Source organism: Aquarana catesbeiana, linkage group LG01, assembly GCF_042186555.1.
Source record: "Aquarana catesbeiana isolate 2022-GZ linkage group LG01, ASM4218655v1, whole genome shotgun sequence".
In the NCBI taxonomy this organism is placed as follows: domain Eukaryota; kingdom Metazoa; phylum Chordata; class Amphibia; order Anura; family Ranidae; genus Aquarana; species Aquarana catesbeiana.
This window is the reverse complement of record NC_133324.1, coordinates 908991407-908999595: the sequence shown is the minus strand read 5'-3', so window position 1 is coordinate 908999595 and position 8189 is coordinate 908991407.

Genomic DNA, 8189 nt, shown 5'->3' with positions numbered 1-8189 from the left:
GCATCCGCTCTAAATGTAATCGGCAAGGGTACAGTGTTCCCCGAGGACCCGGGAGGTACCTCAGGCGAGCCAGAGAACATTACAGGACTGCGGGATCCCTCTGATAATTCCGGATCCTCCATGAGGTCTGGTGTCTGTGGGATAGAGACATGAGGGCCCGCCATCTTGAGATCTGGGGAGCCAGACTGCGATCTTCCAAAAAGTCTCTGAAAGTCACCGGCAACGGGGGTATTAGTGATCGGGCTGGTTTTCTTCTTGTTTCTCCGGTTCGTCCGTTTCTTAGATGAGAGCATTCTGTATTAAAAAATTGAGTAATGCCAGGATGGGTGAGAGACGGCCGGGAGCTCAGCGTTAACACGTCTTCACACGGCCATGTCCAGACCACGCCCCCTCCACATAATATTTCTATATGTTGTAATTACAGCTAATTACATTTCTTCTTTGTCTCCCAAGCCTCTTATGGAGAGATTGTGATGACACAGACTCCAAAATATATCTCAGTGTCTCCAGGAGAGAAAGTTCAGATAAACTGTAAATCAAGTTCTAATGTTACTCACTCGGATGGTGACAGTCTAGTATATTGGTTCCAAAAGAAAGCCGATCAGCTCCCAAAACGTCTTATCTATCGGGCAACCAATCGCCAGTCTGGAGTCCCGGAGAGGTTCAGTGGCAGTAGATCCGGATCTCCGTATGATTATTTTACTCTTACAATCAGTGGAGCTCTGGCAGAAGATGAAGCTGAGTATTACTGTTTGCAGGGCAAGAGCGTCCCTCTCACACAGTGATACAGAGCCGTACAAAAACCTTCTTCCTCTTTTATATAATTAGTGTATCTGAATCTACATAGACAAGACATGATTGTATTATTACCATAGGTATGCACATATTTAAAGTATTTCTGTTAGCAAGATCTGGCCATAGACTCTAAAATGGATACTCAAGTACAAACCAACTGATATATATATATATATATATATATATATATATATAGATAGATAGATAGATAGATAGATAGATAGATAGATAGATAGATAGATAGATAGATAGATAGATAGATAGATAGATACACACCAGGGACGTGCGGTGAGGTCAGTCGCTGGTGAGGCACTGGCTAGTATCAGAGCCAGATACACACAGGTTACATACGCCACGAACGTTAGAGTGAGAGCAATAATTGCAGCACCAGACCTCCTCTGTAACTCTAAACATGTAACCTGTAAAAAAATTGAAAGCGTCGCCTATGAAGATTTTTAAGTACTGAAGGCTGTGGAACTCTGTGTAAGTGAAACTGGTATAAGTGGTGAGTTAAAAACCAGAGTTAGAGTGAACAAGTCTTGCTTTTTGTTTGCTGGGTTTGTTGGGTTGCATTTTTGGGGCTTTTCCTTTTAGTTTTTCAATCACCTTTTTCTGTCACTTTTTAAATAGCTTTTTTTTTTTTTTTTTTTTTTCCTCTGGTTCCTTCAGTCTATCAATTAAGGGGGGTGGTTATTTGCTCACAGGTGCCTATATAACTGGGTGTAGGACTCAGTCTGAGCGTGCTCAGTCTGAGGCTGTGGAACTCTGTGTAAGTGGAACTGGTATAAGTGGTGAGTTAAAAACCAGAGTTTAAAACAGGAGGTTATAACAGGGGTCATAGTACCTGTGTAGTGTGAGTACCTGAGTGTTTTCTGAGTAGTGTGTGTGGATCGTTAGTACTTGTGTATTGTGCACTGTATACTTGAGTATTGCGATTGCACGTAGGTCTGTGAGTACCTGTGTATTGTCTTGTTGTGTACCTGTGTATTGTCTTGAGTATTAGTGCCAGGAAGCTAGCTGTTAGGTAATTTGGACAGGGTAAAATCCCCAAATCCTCACTAAATTTAATAGGTACGATGCCCGGCGGGTGTGGAGAGGCGACTCTTTGTACATCTTGCTGCATGTATGCGTTCCTTGATCATCCGATCGAGGACGAATACTGCTGTGCAAAATGTAAGCACATTGTTTCCCTGGAAGCCCAGGTTCTGAATCTGGGGAAGCAACTGTCAGCACTGAGAAGTCCCTCCATACTAAAGGAGAGCCAGGAACGTACACGGCAGGTGCCGGCAGGGGCCAGCACAGAATGCGGGTGGAGACAAAGAGGTGCAGGCAATAGCAAAGAGTAGATGGGTGACAGTCAGGAGGGGTAGAGGGGGAAGTGCCAGAGAGGCTGATCCAGGACTGGAGCATCCCAATAAGTACGCTCCATTTAGTGACATTGGTGAAACCAGTCAGGGATCAGCACTGCTGGAGCTGAAGGACTCTCCTAGCTGCCAGGGGAAGAACTCCTCCAGTGAGAGTGGGGGGGCAGCAAAGGGAAAGGAAAGACAGATTATGGTGGTAGGGGACTCAATTCTTAGAAGGACAGAGAGGGCAATCTGTAACCAAGACCTGAAGCGCCAAACAGTATGTTGTCTACCGGGCGCTCGGGTTCGGCACATCGCGGATCTTGTGGACAGATTACTGGGAGGGGCTGGGAAAGACCCGGCTGTCATGGTACACGTTGGCACCAATGACAAAGTCAGATGCAGATGGAGTGTCCTAAAGAACGATTTTAGGGACTTAGGAGCTAAATTGAGGAAAAGGACCACCAAGGTAGTATTCTCAGGAATACTACCAGTACATCGAGCCACACCAGAAAGGCAGAGGGAGATTAGGGAAGTAAACAAGTGGCTGAAGAGCTGGTGTGGTAAGGAGGGGTTTGGGTTCCTGGAGGACTGGGCCGACTTCTCAGTCGGTAACCGGTACTATAGAAGGGACGGACTGCACCTAAATGAGGAGGGTGCAGATCTGCTGGGAATGAAGATGGCCAAAAAGTTAGAGGGGTTTTTAAACTAGGCGATGGGGGGGAGGGTCCAGAGACAGAGATAGCCAGCATGGAAGATATTCCAGAGGGTAGTATTGGGGGCATTGGTGGTAGGTTAACCAAAGCACAAAAACACAAGGTGAGTATAGTAGCAAGTCCTAGTTGCAATCTCGAAACACCTAATATGAGGACAATATGCGACCGGTCTAAACTATGTGGCATGTTCACCAATGCCAGGAGCATGGCGGACAAGATTGGTGAACTAGAGATACTGTTGTACAAGGAGGATTTGGATTTTGTGGGAATTTCAGAGACCTGGTTCAACAGCTCTCATGATTGGCTGGCAAACATTCAAGGGTATACCGTATACTGCAAGGATAGAGAGGGTAAAAAAGGGGGAGGGATATGCCTATATATCAAGAATAATGTACAAGCGAATGTGAGAGATGACATCACTGAGGGAGCTAGAGAGGAGGTGGAATCTTTATGGGTAGAGCTCCAAAGGGATGAAACTAAGGGGAAAGTAATACTGGGAGTATGCTATAGGCCCCCTAACCTGAGGGAGGAAGTGGAGATGGATCTCCTATCACAAATTGGATTAGCAGCAAGGATGGGAAGTGTTATCATAATGGGGGATTTTAATTATCCAGACATAGACTGGGCGGAGGGAACCGCACATTCATTTAAGGCTCGCCAGTTCCTTAATGTCTTGCAGGACAATTTTATGGGTCAGATGGTAGACGCACCAACTAGAAATAAAACATTACTGGATCTACTGATTACCAACAATACAGACCTGATCACAGATGTGGAAATACGGGGCAATTTAGGTAACAGCGATCACAGGTCAATTAGTTTCAGTATAAATCACACAAATAGGAAACATGAAGGGAACACAAAGACACTGAATTTCAAAAGAGCCAACTTCCCTAAACTACAAACCTTGCTAAAAGGCATAAATTGGGATAAAATATTAGGAACAAATAATACGGAGGAGAGATGGGTTTGCTTTAAGAGCATATTAAATAAGGGCATTAGCCAATGTATCCCATTGGGTAATAAATTTAAAAGAGCGAACAAAAATCCTGGATGGCTTAACTCCAATGTAAAAATGCATATAAAAGCAAAGGAGAAGGCCTTCAAAAAATACAAGGTTGAGGGATCATCCTCAGCATTCAGGCTTTATAAAGAATGCAACAAGAAATGTAAGGGTGCAATTAGGATGGCTAAGATAGAACATGAAAGACACATAGCGGAGGAGAGCAAAAAAAAATCCCAAGAAATTCTTTAAGTATGTAAACAGTAAAAAAGGGAGGACAGACCATATTGGCCCCATAAAGAATGAGGAAGGACATCTGGTTACAAAGGATGGGGAGATGATGAAGGTATTGAATTTATTCTTCTCAGTCTTCACGAGTGAATTGGGGGGCTTCAGTAACCAAAACTGCAGTGTTTATCCTCATGACACAACACAGGAAGCACCTCCATGGTTAACAGAGGACAGAATTAAAATTAGACTTGAGAAACTTAACATTAATAAATCACCGGGACCAGATGGCTTGAATCCGAGGGTACTTAGGGAACTCAGTCAAGTGATTGCCAGACTGTTGTTCCTAATTTTTACAGACAGTCTATTGACTGGAATGGTACCAGCTGATTGGAGAAAAGCCAATGTAGCACCAATATTTAAAAAGGGCCCAAAATACATCCCTGGGAATTACAGACCAGTTAGCCTAACATCAATAGTATGTAAACTCTTGGAGGGGATGATAAGGGACTATATACAAGATTTTAGTAATAAGAACGATATCATTAGCAGTAATTAGCATGGATTCATGAAGAATCGTTCTTCCCAAACCAATCTATTAACCTTCTATGAGGAGGTGAGTTGCCATCTAGATAAAGGAAGGCCCGTAGACGTGGTGTATCTGGATTTTGCAAAAGCATTTGACACAGTTCCCCATAAATGTTTACTGTACAAAATAAGGTCAGTTGGCATGGACCATAGGGTGAGTACATGGATTGAAAACTGGCTACAAAGGCGTTTTCAGAGGGTGGTGATAAATGGGGAGTACTCAGAATGGTCAGGGGTGGGTAGAGGGGTTCCCCAGGGTTCTGTGCTGGGACCAATCCTATTTAATTTGTTTATAAACAACCTGGAGGATGGGATAAACAGTTCAATCTCTGTATTTGCAGACGATACTAAGCTAAGCAGGGCAATAACTTCTCCGCAGGATGTGGAAACCTTGCAAAAAGACCTGAACAAATTAATGGGGTGGGCAACTACATGGCAAATGAGGTTCAATGTAGAAAAATGTAAAATAATGCATTTGGGTGGCAAAAATATGAATGCAATCTATACACTGGGGGGAGAACCTCTGGGGGAATCTAGGATGGAAAAGGACCTGGGGGTCCCAGTGGATGATAGGCTCAGCAATGGCATGCAATGCCAAGCTGCTGCTAATAAAGCAAACAGAATATTGGCATGCATTAAAAGGGGGATCAACTGCAGAGATAAAAGGATAATTCTCCCGCTCTACAAGACTCTGGTCCGCCCGCACCTGGAGTATGCTGTCCAGTTCTGGGCACCAGTCCTCAGGAGGGACGTACTGGAAATGGAGCGAGTACAAAGAAGGGCAACAAAGCTAATAAAGGGTCTGGAGGATCTTAGTTAGGAGGAAAGGTTGCAAGCACTGAACTTATTCTCTCTGGAGAAGAGACGCTTGAGAGGGGATATGATTTCAATTTACAAATACTGTACTGGTGACCCCACAATAGGGATAAAACTTTTTTGCAGAAGAGAGTTTAATAAGACTCGTGGCCACTCATTACAATTAGAAGAAAAGAGGTTTAACCTTAAACTACGTAGAGGGTTCTTTACTGTAAGAGCGGCAAGGATGTGGAATTCCCTTCCACAGGTGGTGGTCTCAGCGGGGAGCATTGATAGCTTCAAGAAACTATTAGATAATCACCTGAATGACCACAATATACAGGGATATGTAATGTAATACTGACACATAATCAAACACATAGGTTGGACTTGATGGACTTGTGTCTTTTTCAACCTCACCTACTATGTAACTATGTAACTGTTTAGTTTTTTTTAAATTCATTGAAGTCTATTTTTTCCCAAAAAATTGCTTTTGAAAGACTGCTGCGCAAATACAGTGTGACATAAATTATAGCAACAACCGCCATTTTATTGTCTAGGGTCTCTGCTAAAAAAAAATTATGTTTGGGTTCTAAGTAATTTTATGGAAAAAAATACTGATTTTAACGTGTAAGCAACAAGGTCAGAAAAACGCTTAGTCTTTAAGTGTTTTTTTTTGGACCTGCAAGGTAAAGGCATAAGGGGTCATTTACTATAACTCCAGGAAGTACTGGGCACTATGGCAAATAATAGAGCCCATTTTAGCCAAACGGAAACAAAACAGCGAATTTGCGCATGAAAATTTGCGATACAAGCAGGGAACAAACGTTTGTAAATTCTAAATTGCCGCTAATTAGCGCTTCCGCGTATATACAAATGCCAATTCTTATCAAGTTGTTATATAGCATTGTACTGTAGCCATGATCCATGTATGTGAAAGAAACATTTTTATCAGAGATGTGCTCTAGTTCCCGTGCGTCTATTGATTTATATTGCAATTAGTATTCCTAGTTTTTTTTCCTTCTTTTGTTAAGAAATGCAGTTCTGAATGATTATTACATAGTAATGTCTGCTATTCTGTAAAGTTACATGTATTAATCATTTAGGTTACCTATTTGTTGTATGTTGTTTATTTCATGTTTTTGATTTATTATTTATTAATTTAGTTGACTATAAAGCAGTAATTATTTATGTTTATTCTTTAATAATACTACACTATTATGCAGGTCTTGTACTTAGCACAATGGCTTAGTGGTCTGCTTGGGTATCTTCACACCACTCATGGTATGAGTTCAAACAACAGCCAACCTACCATCCACCAGCTGTGTTTATTTTTTCAGTGCACAAGTGAATTAAAATAAACAAACAAAGAAATGTAAACTGCCCTTTAGCTAGTGTGTGGTGTTTGGAATGTCACATCATAATATAATTGAATACTTACATACCATTGCATGCATTTAAAGAGTTAATACAATAAAAACTTTCACATTAAACTGCATTGGCTACTTGGCAATCACCTATTTTCAGTAAATATATATACACATATATTTGTATTGCTTTGGCTAATTGGCATTCTCATTTTCCCACCAATGCAATCTTTTTGGATTTTTCTGTGAGATTTGAACCCATGAGTCTTTCAATACCTGAATGTTTGAAGGTAGAGGTGCTAACTGCTAGCCTATTGGGCTGAGCACAATTATACATACAAAATACTTTTACTAGTGTTTGATGTGTTATATACTATACAATAAAGTTTATCAAATGTAAACTGCTTGTTAGCTGGTGTGTGGTGTTTGGAGATTCACACCATAATATTAGTCAATACTTACATACCATTGCAAGCATTTGAAGAGTTAATACAATAGTATCAACCACATTAAAGTGTATTGGCTACTTGGCATTCACTGTATGCTGCTTTGGCTAATTGGCTAACTGGCTAACAGTAATTCTCCTTTTCTCCACCAATAGTAATCTTTTAGGATTCTTCTGTGGGATTTGAACCCATGAGTCTTTCAATACCTGAATTTTTGAAGGTAGAGGTGCTAACTGCTAGCTTATTGGGCTGAGCACAATTATATATACAAAATACTTTTACTAGTGTTTGATGGTTTATATACCATACAATAAAGTTTATCAAATGTAAACTGCTTGTTAGCTAGTGTATGGTGTTTTGGAGATTAACACCATAATATTAGTGAAGACTTATTTATTTAAGGTACTTCTATAGTGCCGTCAATTTACGCAGTGCTTTACATATACATTATACACTAATATGGGCCCCTACCCTCAAGGAGCTTACAATCTAAAGTCCCTAACTCACATTCATATACTAGGGCCAATTTAGACAGAAGCCAATTAACCTACCAGCATGTCTTTGGAGTGTGGGAGGAAACCCACGCAGGCACAGGGAGAACATGCAAACTCCAGGCAGGTAGTCTTGTGGTGTGGTTGGGAATACGAACCATCGACCCTTTTTACTGCTAGGTAGGGATGAGCCGACCCCCCCCCCGTTCAGTTCGCACCAGAACATGTGAACAGGAAAAAAGTTTGTTCGAGCACGCGAAGTCTATGGGGGTCATTTACTATAGCGCCAGGAAGTACTGGGCACTATGGCAAATAATAGCTCCCATTTTAGCCAAATAAAATTTCAACAGGCGAATTTGTGAATGTGCGAATGAAAAACTAGCGCTATTAGTGAGAAACACATGTTAGTAAATT